The following is an 18605-nucleotide window of genomic DNA, read 5'->3' on the forward strand; positions in this document are numbered from 1 at the left end:
AAGCAGTAAAACCCAAAGAGAGACATTTGGCATGTAAATGAAGTCATTGTCTTCTTTGTGCCTTTGTCGCCTTGGCCACGTCAGGAACAATAGGAACTTTTGCATCTTGATATAAAATGTTACCTTTGTTCTTCCTCACAACCTTCATCAGTTTCCCCCTAGCAAATGAAGTGTCAGTACAAACAACAACAGCTGAAAATTTGTCATTGTTTTCCAGAAAGTAGTGAGGAGTCATATGCAGCTGGCAGAACTAGGCTTCTCTGTCCCTGGCTATATTAACAGATCTTTTCTCCTTCTCAACTGGTCTATGATCGTTTGGTTTGGGCTGAAGGAGCAACAAAGGAATAAATGTTCAAAGGCACAAAGGGCACTTAAGCACCTAATTCTCATGGGAGTTAGATGCTTAAGTGCCCTTTGTGCCTTTGAACATCTCCTCAAGATGTTTTTAAGGTTATTCATAGAATACTGTCAGGTTTTGTTGTTTATTCTTGCTGTGCTTTTGGGCTATGGCTGATTTCCAGTTCAGGATAGGAAGGAATTTTTCCCATGCTGCAAATTGGCATTTGCAGCAGATTTTATTTCCTCCCATCCATCTTCCCTTTGTCTGTCTGTAGTCGTGACTTACAGGTAGTTCAAATGAGACATGGTTTGATTCTGGTGACTCAATGTGTTTTATTGCAACTGTGGTACCGGGAAATACTGAAGTTGTTGCTTAACAAATCCAAGCAGAAGGCCAGGAGTGAGAGGACTCTGGAATGCCATGAACGGGAGGATGTGGGAGAGTCTTTGAGACTGAGTTCAGATTAGAGATCCAATTATTGTCCAATTATGTGGATGAGGAAGGGGACTGATGGGTGGGTTGTGAGTTCAGAGTTGCATCTCTTTCAGGAGGTGCTTGTTGGGGGGTGCAGGGCTCCAAGTAACTGGCAATATGGCGTGGGGTCAGAAGTTTACATTCTCAGGCCTACGACTGCCTTTCGAGCTAAACAATATGTTCCTTTAAAGTTAGCATGAGTACATGTAATCATTTATCATTTTCTTGTGTTCTTTTGTTTATGGTACAAGATGTAATCGATCAAAGGGGGGAGGGTTAGTAGTATGGGTTAAGGATATAGTTAATTAAAAGATCCGGTAGTTAATGAATTGTAAATGATGAATTGTAGCACCTGTGAACATCTTTGTAAACAAGTAAGGTATATAAGACATGGCAATGAATAGTAATGTGTGCATGATCTGAGATTTTATATCTCCTTGCACCTTATTTGACTCAAATAAAGATACTTGCTTCTCCACTCCGGTGTGGTCATTGGGGATACGCACACCGGGCAAACGAACCCCAACTGTTGCCCCCTGCAACAGCTTTGGCGACCGCGGCAGGACGGTCTGAGGCTGAAAAATTAGCCTTGCCCGGACCCTCTCCGGTGGCCGACGGACTGAGACAGTCACTGATGCCCAGCGCGCACCGGTGCTTTCACCGGGGGCCTCAGCGAAGTCTGGTGCGGTCGACCCCGGGAGGCACAACGGTGCAACGCCCCAGAAGGTGGAGAAGCTTTGGTCCTGAGCGACGGTGAGGAACCGGTCTCGGGGATAAGGTAGGATAAAGGTTAAAGGGTTTAATCTGTCACCTGCTAAGACCTGGGGACGCCCAGGGTCTCCCGGTAAGGAATGGGACAGGGACAGTCACAGGATAAGGTAGCGTGCACGCCTTTAGAATGCATTCTGGTTGCATTCTCGGTAATTGGAAAATCTTTGGAATGGATCCACTAACTAAGGGTAAACTAAAAAGGTATTGTACAATAGACTGGCCTCAATATCAGCTAGAGGACCAGGAACGGTGGCCACCGGAGGGTTCAATTAATTATAATACGATCCTCCAACTTCTTTTATTTTGTCAACGAACTGGTAAATGGAATGAGCCTATGTATGGTCAGATATTTATGTCATTATGGAACAGAACAGATATTTTGAAGCAGTGTAATTTGATTCCAACAGGCTTTTAGGGAAGAGTTGTGAAAATGTTTAAAACTCATTATTTACTGTAATAGCAGGAGCGGGGTCACATTCGGCCACAGCACCCCCATTGTATGGTGACAAAATCCCCTCAGCCCCGCCAATTGAGCCCGCCACAGGTTTGTACCCTTTAATTACTGAAACCCAAATCGCTCGCAATGCTACGGCTACTCAGGAGTTAACCACTATGCAGGTGTACTCTCATGTTCCTTTTAATTCTGTGGATCTAGCGGCTTTCAAAGCGCAGGCAGGGGAATTTTCTACCAACCCCTCCCGATTTATTTCAGTTTTTGAAGGCTGTCTGGTTAGTCATAAACCTGACTGGGATAACTGCCAGGTACTTCTGCGAACACTCCTCTCTGAAGTGGAGCGAAACCAGGTTTCAGCTAAGGCATGGGCAGAAGCAGAATGAAGATATGAGCAAAGTCTTGATACTTAGAAGGAGGCCAGGAAGGAATTACAGAAAATTATAGATAAATTCCTGCCGTGTGGGGTATTACAGGAGTGTCACTCAGCTTGGAATACCCCTATCTCACCAGTCCAGAAACCGGACGGCAGTTATCGATTGGTGCAGGACTTAAGAGCAGTCAACGAGAGGGTTAAGACTCTATACTCCCTCGTGCCCAACCCATATACGCTGCTAGCCTCTGTGGGGGGACAGTATTCATGTTTCTCAGTTCTTTATTTAAAGGATGCCTTTTTCACAATTCTGGTGGACACAGGGTCCCAGGAAATTTTCTCCTTTGAATGGGAAGACGCAAACAGGAATAAAAGGCAACTGTGTTGGATGGTGCTGGCACAAGGATTTAAGAACTCCCCCACTCTTTTCTGTCAAGCTTTATCCCGGGACTTGGAAGGATGGGAAAATGAGAACGAAGTCCTTCTCCTACAGTACGTTGATAATTTATTAATCGCAGCAGTGGGACTAGAAGTATGTCTCCAGGCAACCGTAAGTCTTTTAAACTTTCTTGGGCTGCGGCGGTATCGCATGTCAAGAAATAAAGCCCAAATTGCCCTCCCCAAAGTACGTTACCTAGGCTTCCAGATCAGACAGGGGGAACGCCAGCTTTCAAGGGGGAGGCTTGAACCTATTTGTCGAGTTTCTACTCCCCGAAATCGCAAGCAGCTCAGAGTACTCCTGGGAATGGCAGGATTTTGCCGCATATGGATTCCAGAGTTTGGACTACTAGCTAAGCCACTGTATAAATGTGTTAAAGGGACCGATCAGAAACCGTTTTACTGGACAACAAAGGCAAATAATGCCTTTACCTTAATAAAAAGAAAATTGATGGAAGCCCCAGGCCTGGGTCTGCCCGATCTTTCTAAGCTCTTTCAATTGTATGTACATGAAAGAAAAGGGGTGGCCCTGGGACTACTTACACAGTTATTGGGCTCTTGGAAATACCCAGTGGCTTATTTCTCCAAACAATTGGATCAGGTTGCTAAGGGGTGGCCGGCATGCCTACGGACAGTTGCAGCTACAGCTCTGGTGTTAGAAAAAGCAGAAAAACTGACTTTGGGGAAGGGCTGTTCAAGTATACACTCCACATATGGACCAAGCCTTACTGGACACAAAGGGGGGGTCTCTGGCTCACCCAAGCTCGGGTAGCCCGGTATCAGGCTAAGCTCTTAGAGAACCCCTAAGTTACCCTGCAGGCTTGCCCCTCCCTTAACCCAGCCACCTTGCTGCCAGAAACAGAGGGCCAAGAGCATGACTGCTTGGAAGTTATAGATGCCCAGTATTCCAGCCGTCAGGATTTAAAAGAGCAACCTCTTGCTAACGCAAACTATGAGTGGTACACGGATGGCAGTAGCACTGTTGTAAATTAACTTAGAAGGGCAGGCTATGCCGTGGTGTCTCTCCATGAAACTGTGGAGGCAAAAAGCCTGCCCCCCGGGACTTCAGCCCAGCTAGCCAAAATAGTGGCTTTAACTCGTGCGCTTAAATTGTCAAAAGGGAAAAGGGTTAATATCTTCACAGACTCTAAATATGCTTTTGGTGTACTACATGCCCACGCAGGTTTATGGAAACAAAGGGAATTATTGATGGCTCAAGGCTCCCTGGTCAAGCACGGGTTACAAATTCTTCAGCTTTTGGAGGCCGTACAACTCCCCTTAAAGGTAGCAGTAATGCACTACAGGCTCATCAAAAGAAGGATCACAGTATTAACCGAGGAACACTGCTAAGACTGTGGCTCTTAACCTTGTTAAAGAGATTTTTCCTAGATTTGGCCTGCCTCGATAAATGAAATCTGACCAGGGAACACACCTCACCTCAAAAATTGTCCAAAATGTCTCGGATATCCTCCAGCTCAACTGAAAACTTCACACCCCTTGGAGGCCACAGGCCAGTGGAGTGGTAGAATGTACTAATCAGACACTCAAAAGGCATCTAGCCAAGATATGTCAGGAAGCGTCTTTAAAGTGGCCTGATGCCCTACCTTTGGTTTTACTCCGCATTCGAGCTCTTCCTAAGGGAAGAACTGGTTTAAGCCCCTTCGAGATTATGTTTGGAAGGGCATGGCCTGTGAATGGTACCCCGATCCTGCTAGGGGAATGGGAGGCTGGGTGTGAATATTTGTCTCAGTATATGTGTTCTCTGTCTGCTGTTTTATGTTCTTTTTACAGGTACATTAAGGACTCTCAGCCACTCCCTTTGGATGCACCTGTCCATTCCCTACAGCCAGATGACTTCATCCTTGTCCGTACCTGAAAGGACGAACCTCTCCAGGAGAAGTGGAAAGGACCCTATCTCGTTTTACTGGTGTCCCACACGGCAGCTAAAGTAGAGGGACACAAGAGCTGAATTCACTACTCCCAATTAAAAGCTGTACCTCCACCGCAAAATCCAAACCCCGAGCAGTGGACGATCCAGCCTACTGGGACCAAAACATCGAAAGATCTGGGACTCAAGTTATTGTTTAAACGCAAATCACTCTAATTTGGTCATGTTTTTAATATTTGTATGGGTGTTTACTGTTTCTGAACAGTTGGCCCCTTTATCTTTCCGCTCTCCAGAAAATAACTGGTGGGCTCTTTTAGCTGCCACAGCCTCTAATTCTTCTCACTTTCGTGTAGGAAGCGGTTACACTTTAGGGTCTGTATTTACTACTTGTTTTGTGGGAGTAGCTATGCCCTTGCAAAAAATTCACAAATATACTAAACTTGCTGGTTTCAATATTAAATTGACAGCTGGGCATCTGTCTCAGTTTGGTTCTATCTCAAATCCTAAACCCTATACAAACCAGCATTGTCTTCAGATTAGGCTAATGGCCGTGTCCTCAAATGTTATTTCCTGTTTTGCTATTGTAGGAGCACGGAAGGTTAATATTAATTTGACCAACCATGAGACGAATTGTTCTGTTTCCCCAACCCCGACTTCTTATTTTTATGCACACTTATATCTTCCCCATGAGTGGTTTTTGCTCTGCAGACTAACCGCATTTACCTATGTCCCAGCTAACAGTTCGGGAGGCCCTTGTTCTCTCGGACAATTAACCATGGGGGTTGTCCCTGGCCATGCTCTAGTTTTAAAGACACCTGGACCTATCCGAGCCCGGAGGGCTCGGCGTGGCCAGCCTCTGGATAAAACATGTAATTCTAAGGTAAACTTGGTGTCTAAATCTCAGGCCATAGCCCTTGCTACTTCATTGGTCAGAGTCCCAGGCCTGGCCTTAGATGCAAAGCTCCAGCTTGCTAAAGTGGCCTATGCCCTCGCCAAATCCATTAATCTAACTTCCACTTTAATCTCTGATTTGGCCTCGGAACTCACAGGGGTCTGAGAAGGGATACTCCAAAAAAAATCGAGCTGCAATAGATTACCTCCTCTTAAGGCATAATCATGGCTGTAAGAAATTTAAGGGTCTCTGTTGCTTTAACCTTTCTGATCACAGCCAAAGCATTAAAAATAGACTGGCTAAGTTGCGTAACATTGTCACTAACATAACGCAAAATAGTGACAATAATTGGTGGGGTTCTTGGGGTTTTGGTAATTGGTTTGGGTGGCTTAAAAGCATTTTTACCTCCCTGCTAGTAGTGATAGCGATTGGTTTGCTCTTCTGCTGTGGTCTGCAGTTAGGAGTGCCGTGTTGTAAAAGCTGTCTTTCTGCCCTCCATCAGCCAACAAAAATGTACCCCCTTAGGGCAGCCTTGCTGCCAATATCAGGTGGCTTGCCCATTGACCTTATTCTAGGTAATAAATATGAGAAAACTCAACGAAAGACCTTTGAGTATTCTCAAAGGGGGGATTGTTGGGGGGTGCAGGGCTCCAAGTAACTGGCAATATGGCGTGGGGTCAGAAGTTTACATTCTCAGGCCTACGACTGCCTTTCGAGCTAAACAATATGTTCCTTTAAAGTTAGCATGAGTACATGTAATCATTTATCATTTTCTTGTGTTCTTTTGTTTATGGTACAAGATGTAATCGATCAAAGGGGGGAGGGTTAGTAGTATGGGTTAAGGATATAGTTAATTAAAAGATCCGGTAGTTAATGAATTGTAAATGATGAATTGTAGCACCTGTGAACATCTTTGTAAACAAGTAAGGTATATAAGACATGGCAATGAATAGTAATGTGTGCATGATCTGAGATTTTATATCTCCTTGCACCTTATTTGACTCAAATAAAGATACTTGCTTCTCCACTCCGGTGTGGTCATTGGGGATACGCACACCGGGCAAACGAACCCCAACTGTTGCCCCCTGCAACATGCTGTTATGTGTCTTCGTCTGTTTTGGGGACCATAGTAATGGGGAACAACATTGGACAAGTTTTGATTACTTGATAACAGGTTACTATTGTTTTTTTTCTCTGTGTTAGCACAATAAAACTTCAGCCAGTTGGTGTATACAAAGAACTATCTGTGGAGTCTTTATTCACCAACCTTTTGGTGCCCAGACAATCAATATTTGATTCTAGCCTCACAATAACCTTGAGATTAAACTTGAAAGAAACTCCAAGGTCTCAAGCCAAAACAGAACTGGATGTAGCTAAAATTTTGTCAATGAGATATACAACCTTGATTCCTGCAACTGGAGATGGTGAGTCAGCTTGTGACAGAAGTGTGAAGAATTTATGCTTTTCTGTGGTGCAGAAATTTTTAATAATTTTTTTCAATATAAGTCATTATCTAAATAGTCCAAAGTAATTAATGATTTTGAATGCCTGAAACTCACAAAGTTTTCTTTCTTGTGAAGCTCCACACATACAAAAAACACAGAGAAAATGAATAGGAAAAGGTCACAAACGTGACTGAAATTAACTCCCTTAAGAAAGAAAAAAGTGTTCATGTTGTTTTTTAACATCTAACTGAAACCAAAGAAATGGGCATAGCCCTCTGATAGTGTAAACAGGCACAGCTCCACTGACTGGAAGAGAATTTAGCTCAACGCTGTCACAAATCCTTGTGAAGCAAAGCTGCTGAGTTTTGCACCACTTTGACCAGTATGTCTCTAAACATACACGTGCAAAGGCAGATTTCTGAATCAGAAAGATAGCATTAGGAAGCTTGCCTAACATATATTCTCGAAATCTTTATCTAAGGGCCATTTTGTCTATCTTGTTGCTTTGACACTGTAGTTAAGTCAGAACCAATGCTTTTCCCATTTATTCAGAGGGAAAAAAAGGTTTGCTGCTTTTTCCAGTCCTGTTTTCCTCAATGCTTTGAAGTTCCCCAATTCTGCCTTACAAGACATCCAACGTGAAGATAAGATTTGGAAAGTGTCATGATTGGCATGAGTGGGCTTGAACCTGTGCCCTCTTTAAAGCACTGAAGCAGGACTGTCTGAGGTAGACATGGGGGAGGTCTTCATTTAAACAAAAAGAGGCAAATGATTATTTTGGCAGGCAAGAATTAAACGTGGAATTAGGTGGCAGAAGAGTGGAATACCCATGGTAGGGCCCCAGGGTTTTGCACCTTCTGTTGATTCCTACCGTCAGATCATTTTAATTGTTAACAGAAACCTTAGGAAAGAAAAGGAAGCTCTCTGAATAATTCAGAGGAGCTCTCTCACTTTAGTCATGGATCCCTTTGTTCTTTTATGTATCTACGACCTCACACTGAGCATTTTACTTTGTCTATAGTTGTGATATAACCATCTTCATGTCTACAGCAACCAGAAAGCAGAGTGCTGGAAGGAATATTTGTTATTGTGTGTAAGTTTGAGAAGACAAAAAATGCTCTAGCTTGATTTAATATCACAAAGATCTGTGTGAAGTAAAGGCTTCCTTCTAAACTTAGCTGGTCATTACCTTGGTCTGGAAGGAGATGAGTTGGAAAGAATAAAAAATAAATAATTTTTTTTTTAAGTATGAATGGTTTATAAAGGTGCTTTTCTGTTTTATTTTGTTTTTAATTTCCTTGACTTTGAGTCATGTCAGGCTTTTCAAACACTGTCTTTTTGGGGATTCAACCATTGTTCTTGCTGTCATTATTTGCATTACAATGGCGCTAGAGACCCCAGATGAAATCAGGGACTCATTGTGCTAGACACTGTAAAACACATACTAAGAGAGAGTCCCTGCCCTGTGCAGTTTACAATCTAAAAAGAAAAGACAGAGAAAAGGTGGTTGAAAGGGAGTATTGTTATCCCCAGTTTACAGATGGGGATCTGAGGCACAGAGAGATTAAATACATTTGTTCAAACTGAAACAAGTCTGTGGTAGTGCCAGTTGTTAAACCCAGTTGACCTCCTGACTCCCAGTGCAATGTTTTAACCATTAGACTCTCCTTCCTCTTCAGGAATCTCTCTTGCACACTTCTCAGTTGTCCTTCCTGAAGAAGACCATCTCTCATTTTATAGTCAAATTGGCCTCCATTCCACAGTAATCCATTGTCTTCTCACTTTTGTTACTATACATTCCCAGCAGAAAAGTTGAACCATGAAATGGAGAGATTATAAGTAGCATTATTTTTGCTAATGAAATTAATAACAGTGTAAGGTGGTAGGAAGGTCACCTGGACAAGCAACAACAGAAAAGAGCCTTGCTGTGTGTGCTTTTCAACAGGGCTTTGTTTCTGAACACTACTGAGCTAAGACTAAGCTATTGTTGTAGGGCATATGTAGAGTTCCCAATTATGACTGATGCCTATGTGGGCTACACATGTATAGAATGTTAGCTGGTTTCAGTTCTAGAGTAAAAGTTGGGATGTGAATGGAGATCTGTGAAATTAAAGTAAGAGCCCTGGAAAACTCTACAAGTAGCTCGTTGTGCCTGCCTTACATTATGGGGAATTAATGTTGCTAGCACCTGGTTATCCTTTTGCTGGTCACTTGGGGGCACAGAGAACCTATGAGAGGTTAAAGAAAAAAATCTATTGGCCAGGGATACAGTATGGTGTCAGGAATTATTGCAGATGTTGTGAATTATGCCAAAAAAGGAAAACACCTGCAGGATCCCAGAAAGTCCCTCTATGCTCCTTGCCTTTGATACAAGAGGCATTTATAGGGTAGCAATGGACATTGTGAGCCCCATGCCACATCCTACCCAAAGGGGAAAGAAATATATCCTCATGATAGTGGATTTTGCCACTTCATATCCTGAAAGAGTTGCTCTAACATAGAGGCTGATTCGGTGGAAAAGCCCTTTTCACTATTTTTAGCTAGTAGGTTTCCCTAAAGAGATTTTATCTGATTGTGGGTCAAATTTCAGGTCTCAGCTATTCAGTGAGTTAAAGAAGTTGTGGGGGTGAGAAAAACGGTCTATGGAAAGGTTCAGTGGAACTCTAAAATCTGTGCTGGGAATGTGTGCAAATAAGAGAGTTCAAGACTGGGAAGAAATATTGTCATATTTGCTATCTGCGTAGAGGGAGGTGCTCCAAGAAGTGACTAGGTTCTCCCCCTTTGATCTTCTATTTGGGAGGAAAGTGAGAAAACCACTAAGATCTCATGAGAGACCCCTGAAAAGGGGATACTGAGGCAGAGGGAGAGCCAAAAAATGAATATGTACAAATGTTCAGAAAAGAGTTAAAAGACATGATGGGTATTGTTCAAACTAACCTCAAGGATCATCAGTCCAAACAAAAGGCCTGGTATGAGCAACATACCTGTAAATGCTCTTTTGAAAAAGGGAGCTTGATGTTATGTTAAGCCATGTGAAAAATTACAAAATGCAAAATTCTTGGAAAGGACCTTTTGAGGTAATAGAAGAAGTGGATGGAAATACATATTGTGTTAAAAAGCCTCAAGGTAATGCTGTCCCACAGCTGGTGCACATAAACAGACTGAAAGCCTATCACAGCAGGGAGCCCATGGTAAACATGATCTGTTGTGTAAAAGGGGAAACAGAGGCTCACCACCTCATTGATTTGATGGCTGAATGCCAAATTGACTCATCCCCACAGAACGTCAATATTTGCAATGAGTTATCACCAGCTGAAAAGGCAAAGGTGTAGTCTGAGCTGCAAAAACACACAGAAGTGTTTTCTAGCAAGCCAGGGAAGACTCACTTGCTAACTCATAAAATCATTAGTGAAGGACCACAGCCATCTCCCAGTAGAGCTGTGTGTGCCACTGGCAAGGCACAAGAGCAAATCTGAACAGAAATACAAAGCATGCTGGACCTGGAGTTAGTTAAAAAGAGTCTAACAGCTCCTCAGAATCACCTGTGGTCTTGGTCTCTAAGAAAGACAACTCTGTAAGATTTTGTGTTGATTATAGGAAATCAGTGCTATCACAGTGCTTGATGCTTATCCTATGCCTAGAATTGATGATATGCTTGATATCTTAAGTAATGCTGTTATCTATTAGCTCTGTGCTCTTGGGGACCCAGGGTGCAGTACCCAGCCTGTCTGACTCACAAAAGACCTCCCCCCAAGTCTCCGCTTGATCCAAAGTCAATCAGAAGAAAGACTTAGGCCACGTCCACACTACAGAGTAAAATCGAAATTAATAAAATCGATTTTATAAAACAGGTTTTATAAAATCGATTTTACGCGTCCACACTAGGGCACATTACTTCGGTGGTGTGCATCCATGGTCCCAGGCTACCATCGATTTCCGGAGCGGTGCACTCTGGGTAGCTCAGTAAAATATGGGACCAATAACTTCGATTTCCGTCCACACTAACCCTAAATCGATATAGTAATATCGATTTTAGGGTTACTCCTCTCGTTGAGCAGGAGTACAGAAATCGATTTTAAGGGGTCTTAAAATCGATTTCTGTAAAGTGCCTTATAGTGTGGACGGGTACAGCGTTAAATCGATTTAACGCTGTTTAAATCGATTTAAAGCTGTAGTGTGGACCAGGCCTTACAAAAAGCAATGAAAAGGCAGTAGGAGATGCACCTAAACCCCCTCTGGACAAGGGTGACAGGGTTAAGGAAACTCCCTTAGCCTCATTTGCATCCAAGAGATGGGACAGGGAGCCATCTCTGTTAGAATGGAGAACAGAGATTTCAAGGCAAGAACCGCACTGAACTATGGGAACTATGGAAGCACTGCATGATGGGGGATCTCAGTAGTTATTAGACCAATTCTAGTGATAAAACCTTTATTGGTATCCAAAATACTGAATCTGCCTAATTGCATTGTGAGCTCCCTTGAAGGATCACCACCCATGGCCAGAAATAATCAGTTTCTATTGGCCTGAACAAAGCAACTTTAGTATACTCCCTTGAGCCATCAGTTTACCCAAAAACAGATCTAATGTTCTTCCTTGAACCATTGTTCTTTCCCTACAAAAAACTCTACCCATGCTCAAGTAAGGGTTCTGATGCCTATGTGACAGATTTATGTTACCAATCTGCCTGGGGGGGTTCAGGTGATCAGGCTGAGGCCACAGGATCTTTAGGGGAAGAGATGAAGGAGCACACCAACTGACTAAGTTAAGCTTTATTAACCAAATAACGGTGAGTGCTGGGCATGCCCCACATCACTCAGAGGGAGGAAGAAAGCATTAGTGCCCGAGCCCTAACCCACTTTCATACTTACCCACGCACAACCCAAGGCTGGCCAAGCCTGGGTGCAATGTAAGAAGAAGGGGGTTGGGAAGGGTAGATGAGAGTTCTGTCCTGTGCACAGGTCGTCTAGGATCTGCTATAAATCTCCGACTTGCTTCAGCTCTTGGGAGGGTTTTAAGTCCTGGGTTCTTCCGGGGGCATTTTCATCCAGGGACCTTCACCCCCAGTCCGAACCAGTCTTCCATGGCTCTCTTAATTTCCCCAAAATGCACCAGTTTCAGGGTTGTGAGACTGGTTTTTCAACTCACTGGCCTTCAGAATCTTACTGATTGCCACCTCTTCAGTTCTGTCTGGCTCAATTCTCCTTTCTCATAGCTGGTCAGTGTTGAGATCCAGGCTTCTGGCTGTTTGGCAGCAGAGAGCTTGTTTGTGTGTGCTGGCCTTGGGCTTCAGTTTCATTTTTTATCGTTGGGCCCAGCTGGATCATCGAGTTAACCTGTTCCTTTCCCCCTTCCTCTCCCTTCAGCCTCTCGTAATCTGCAAAGTAATCTTCCATTTCACACTCACACCTTCAATCCTTCCCAAGATACTTTCCAATGCATATAAAGATGTTAGCAATATACAACGCTGGTGCTTACCCAGGGGACTCCATGGGGGGCATTTTATTGTGATACCTGTATCCAACATTTGCATCAGTTCCATTGGGACTTCATCTTTTCCTGACTGATTATGCTGAGGGCTCTACCTGTCTCCAGCACTCTGGATCCTCAGCTACCACCACCACCTGGGATCCCTGATTGACTGAAGCTTCACAGGATAGTGAGAGCCCATCTCTCTCTCCCTCTCTCCCCCCACCCCAAGTAGGTGTTTTTTGGCTTCCCCATTTGCTCTCCAGCAATGCTCCCCATACCTAAGCTAAAGATCCCTGCAGTGCCCAAAGATCCTATGGGGTTTGCTCATCAAGTGGGTTACTACAAGAACTATTGTAACATGAAAGTGGGGATAGGGATGTGTTGAACCTTGGACATATGAGGGTGGCAGATTGAAAGTGCTGCTTGACCCAGTCTGCTGAGGCGTACTCTATTCGGTACGGTGCCCAGGGCATGTGAGGGTGACAGCTTGGAAGTGCTGTTCGACCCAGCCTGCTGAATCCAAGGGCCTATGAGGGTCACAGCTTGGAAATACTGGTTGACCCAGCCTACTGAGTCCAAGTCAGCTTGAGAGTGCTGATTAACCCAGTCCTCTCAGATGCACTCCATTAATGTATGTGTGTTTGTCTGATTCTGGGGCTTGAAGAACCCAGCCCTAGGGAACCTAGGTCCTGCAGGATAGCTCCATTGGGAGGGAACTTGCAGAAAGGAGAAGTAGAGCAGTACATTGATAGAATTACAGAACACCTCATCTCAGAAAAGTAACCCTAATGAGCGTACCTCAAAGTAATGGGCAAATCTGGTAACAGCTCTAACCATTTCAGCTCTTTTGACTTAGTTAAGGGTACTGGCAGATTCCTTTACATGAGGATGCACAGAAAAAAATCTGCTTTTGTTGCTGATATGGGATTATATGAACTCAGAGTGTTACCATTTCAGTTAATTAATTCAGGAACCAATTTTCAGAGGCTGGTCACCAAGTATTGAAAGGATCACAAGACTTTGTAAGGATCCATGTCGATGATATAACAGTATTTAGCAACACTTGGTCTGAACACAAGAAACACTTGGGAACTGTGTCGTCAGAGCTCAAAGAGGCAGGCCTGACTATAGACGCCTCAAAAGGCAAAATTGGAGCAGCCAGAGTTCCTTATTAGGGACACTGGGTAGAAGGGGGGGGGGAAAGGGGACAAATATCATGTGATCCCTTAAAAGTCGAAACCATTTTAAATTGGCTTGTGTTGCAAACCAAAGTGCATGTCCAATCTTGCAGAGGGCTAGTAAATTATTATTAATTAATAAACTATTTTTTCTGTAAAAAAACACAAAAACAAAACAAAACAAACAACCCCCCCCAAAGTCTAACAAAATTATATAGTCAAAGACATGTCAGAAGGGTCTGACCTGCTGCCTCCAGGTCAACCAGTGGCTAACCCTCCTGCATCTTTCTAATGGGGCAGGTGTGACTGAATGCACCCCTGTATTCACACCCTACACACCATTGTAATAGTCTTTGTACAAAATAGGCCTTGTAATAAATCTAAATAATTTAAAAACTAGTAACTCAGTGGACAGTAATATCATGATGAAGTGAAAGCCAAACCACCAGAGGATTGATCATTAGCAGAGATGAGGCTGGTTGAGTGTTCAGAGGGAGGAGATAGAAAATGAAGTTAGATGGAGGATCTGGTATCAAGAAAAGAAGGGAAGTATGTATGGAGCCATTTAACCTTGTTCCATAGTTGGGTTATGGAGGATTGTGTGATCAGGATCATATGTGGGGGGATTCTACCATGTAATATGTGGTATCCTTCAGACCTTTTCAGTGTCGTTTACAAAACTTCTGCATTTCATCTCACAACTGGGGCCTTTTGACTTGTTCTTGACTCTTCCAGAGTAATCATTGGTGCTCAGTGTTACCATTGGCAAACTGAGCTCTTACGTCTGGAAAAATTGGATTAATGAGAGGAGTGATGGGGACTGCTCTGCATATATTTGTTTTATACAAGTTTAACGAAATGCATATTTTAACTCACTCCTTTCAACATAGGAAGCAGGTTCTATCAAACTTTTCTGGAAGCTTACTAATGAACTGAATAGCAGATGTATTTGGGGGAATGTCATCAACCCCCTGGGTAGCAATGATTTGGCACAGCTTGTCATACGTACTCGATCCTGATTAAAATAAGGCAAATTAACTAGTTTTACCTCTCTTGATGGAGAGCAGATATCTGATTCAGTGCTTCTTTCATCACTGACTGCTTACACTTCTTAGCTCCCAAATAACGTGGCTAACTTCAAAAGTTATTAATATTCAACAGCAGGACAAGTGGGAATGACAGCTCTCTGATGTTTACCTGTCCTGCAGAAATTTCCTACCCAGCACACAGAATTTAATTGAATAACATTGAGGGTCCATTTAAAACAGACAGGACGGATGGGAATTAAAGGCTGCAGGACTGCATGTTTGTAAAACCATGGGAGGAACATAAATGACTGGACATAAAGCAATATGAAATCTGTTTATAGTATATAATAAAACAATTTGTGCACACATTGATAGCATGTAGATATTACTGTATTCAGGAATTGAGACTGACTTTATGAATGGACAGAAATTATTGCCCACAGTGGACAAAAAAGCACAACAGTCCTTGCTGAAATCAATGGCAATTGACTGCACAAGTCAGGTGCAGTGCATCTGTGTAAGCATCCAAAGGCAATCTGTAGTTAACCAGGTGAATCCTTCTTGACTGACTTATTTAAGTAGTTGCATAGAAGCGAATGGTACTACTATAAAATATTAGGATTTTTTTTAATTACAGTAATTTTTTACTATTCATTGCATTGCACTAGAAGTGTGAAAATGTTTCTAACACAATCACCTACTCTAGATCTAATGGAGCACTCAGGACCTAGGGCAGCCCTGCAAGAAATGAATGTTGGAATTACTTCAAATATATGTTTGGAGAGGAGAATGGATCTTTACTTGTGCTACATAGAAAAGACTGTTCTGTCTGTACTGATTGGTAGTACAAGATCTCAAGCAGATGGGCATAAACATGACTTGTTAGTGAATAGAAAGGTATTGATACTGCTTAACCTACACTCTTAGCCAAGATTTTCATTCAACTAAGATACTATGATAAAGGAGTTTGCTACAGAACACAGACAGACAGATGGGTAGATTGTGTAGATTAAAGTCAGTCTGAGACTTTCTGTTGACATAATGTGAGTTGAATAGGCCCCAGTGGAGGAAGGAGGAACTGGATTCAAACAAAAACCTATAACCATGAAAACATACTTGCTGTGATTTTGTTTCACAGCAAGTTAAGGGTTTTGTTTGAGATGTCTTATTTTTGGAGACTCTACGTTTGCATTTCACTTCCTGGATGAAACAGAGCAAGCTCTTGTAGAATTCAGATGCTGAAAAAAAAAGTTTAAAGGTTTTGTGACCCTCAACCTGATGGAAACTAAATTGTCTGGTAAACATTTACTAAGTACAATTCTTTCTATCACGACTGATCCCATTGATTTAAAGAATAGAAGTGCAAGAATGACTTCAGTGGAATTATTCACAGAAGTAAACATTCAGTAGGAAACATTTGTAGGATCAGTCCTGCAGCAACTCACAGGGGATATAATGAGATACTGTTTCATGCACTTACTTTTATTGTTTGTAGCACAATGCTGTGCAATGGTGAACTGTCCCAAGATATTCCTGTATTGTAGATGATTTCATATAAATTTGAAATACCTCATTTCCTCTTAAACTTTGGTTGCCTGAAAATAGATTTGCATAGCATATATACTTGATCATTAACTGGAATGCTACTAAAATATTTTCTGACTGGGTAGGAGCCAACAACATGGTAAATATGTTACATTCCACCCTGCTTTGTGTATGTATAGCACCTAGAGTTTTGATTTATCTAAGCTTGGCATATTAACTAACTTTTCAGTTCATATTCTGATGGCCTCAGAGTATGGGTTGCCAGTTGTTGACTAGTATATGCAGTCATTTTATTAGGATGTATGTTATGTCATTAACCAATTATTTTCATTTGTTTTTCAATATTGTTACTTATAGCCCCATTTATATTTCATCAAAATACAGCATATAATAAATAAGAAGATTTACTGAATACAGCTGTGTCATAAACAGATAGCTAAGGGTTAATGTTCTTTTACCTGTAAAGGGTTAACACAGGGAACCAAACACCTGACCAGAGGACCAATCAGGAAACAAGACTTTTTTAAAATCTGGGTGGAGGGAAGTTTTGGGTGTGAGTTCTTTGTTCTTTGTCTTCGGTCTGACCCTCTTGGCTATGAGAGTGATTTTTCTATCTCCTGGCTTTCTAATCTTCTGTTTCCAAGTTGTAAGTACAAGGATAATAAGACAATAGGTTTATATTGTTTTCTTTTGTATTTACATGTGTGTAGTTGCTGGAGTGTTTTGAATTCTATTCTTTTTGGATAAGGCTGTTTATTCACTTTTTTTTTCTTAAGCAATTGACCCTGTATATTGTCATCTTATTACAGAGACTATTTTTAATGTCTTTCTTTCTTTTTTTTATATAAAGCTTTCTTTTTTTTATATAAAGCTTTCTTTTTAAGACCTGTTGGAGTTTTTCTTTAGGGGGGGACTCCAGGGAATTGGTGGGAGGAAAAAGTCAGGGGGAAAATCTCTTTATGTTAAATTTACTAAGCCTGACTTTGCATACCCTCTGGGTGAGGGGGGAGAGAGATTAGCTCTCTCGGTACTTGTGTTTCCAGGACTGGAAGCAGGGAATCTCCTAGGATCGTCCAGGGAGGGGAGCCTGGGAGGAAGTAACCAGGAAACAAGGGGAGGGGGTAATTTCCCTTTGTTGTAAGACTCAAGGCATCTGAGTCTGGGGGTCCCCCAGGGAAGGTTTTGGGGAGACCACAGTGAGCTAGGCACTGTATAATTCCTGGCTGGTGGCAGCTTTACCAGGTCCAAGCTGGTAACTAAGCTTGGAGGTTTTCATGCTAGCACCCATATTTTGGACGCTAAGGTCCAGATCTAGGAAAAAATGTTATGACAAGCTGAAGTAACAATTTCTGTTCCAGTATTACTTTCTATTTTGTCTGTAGCTTAAAGTAAATTGTATAATGTCCATCTGTCAGGCTTCAACATTTGAACCAGTGGTTGTTAGTATGTGAGTCTGCTATAGTTACCTAATAGCTAAATAACTGGACTAGGAGTCAGGAGACCTTGTGTTCTATTCCTAGCTCTGTCAATGACCTACTGAATGACCTTGGGTAAATCTCTTTCCCTGTTCTGTGCCTCAGTTTCCTCATATGTAAAATGGGGATAGGATTGTGACATCCTTTGTAAAGGTCTTTGAGATCCACTGATGAAAAGTGCTTTATAAAATCTCTATTTTATTATTATTAATTATTCCATTTTTTAAAACAAATGATCTCTTTGGGAAAAGTGTAAACTCAAAAAACCCAGCTTTTGTTATGTTTGCGACAATTTAAACAATTTTAACTTATAATGTAATTTCTAATTGAAAAAGAGGTAACTGATTTGCTTAAAATACTTCAGCTCTTCTAAAACCCACTGTCTGTAAACCAAGGTGGATGAAATGTATTAATTAGGGGGGAAAGATGACTTTTCTGAGTACTGGAATATAGAAACATTGAATTAAAGCTCTACTATAAGTGTGATCCTGGTAGGCTGAACATTGGTTTAAAGATAGGAGGAATGAGTGGAAGTGCAGTTACTATCTTCTGTTAAAACTGGGAGAGGGCAAAGCTCTGGCATAGTGGAGCAGAGCTTCCCCAAAGCTGTCCTCTCCTTTAATTGGTGCAGTAAGTAAATTCATTACCCCTTGCTATTTCCATCAACTTTAGCCAGGGGTAATGAACACTGTGTTGGTGCCTGGTGGTTGGTGAGGGCCCACATCACCATGAAGAGCTGCTCAATGTCTTGTAATATTAGCTGGATGAGTTCCACCAAGTAATTATTATCCTTTAATATGAAAGGGTCCTTATTTTGTTTTTTAACAACTAAGTGAC

At 42.1% G+C, this 18605-nt stretch overlaps 1 long non-coding RNA gene across 1 annotated transcript; it reads left to right on the forward strand.

Moving 5' to 3' along the window:
- The first annotated feature begins 2369 nt into the window (after positions 1 to 2369).
- On the forward strand, positions 2370 to 5792 carry LOC115656749. Its single transcript, XR_004001747.1, has 2 exons — positions 2370 to 2959; positions 4639 to 5792. It is a non-coding gene; the product is annotated as an uncharacterized LOC115656749 (long non-coding RNA).
- Positions 5793 to 18605: the final 12813 nt, after the last annotated feature.

The sequence above is a fragment of the Gopherus evgoodei genome, chromosome 8, assembly GCF_007399415.2.
Source record: "Gopherus evgoodei ecotype Sinaloan lineage chromosome 8, rGopEvg1_v1.p, whole genome shotgun sequence".
In the NCBI taxonomy this organism is placed as follows: Eukaryota; Metazoa; Chordata; order Testudines; family Testudinidae; genus Gopherus; species Gopherus evgoodei.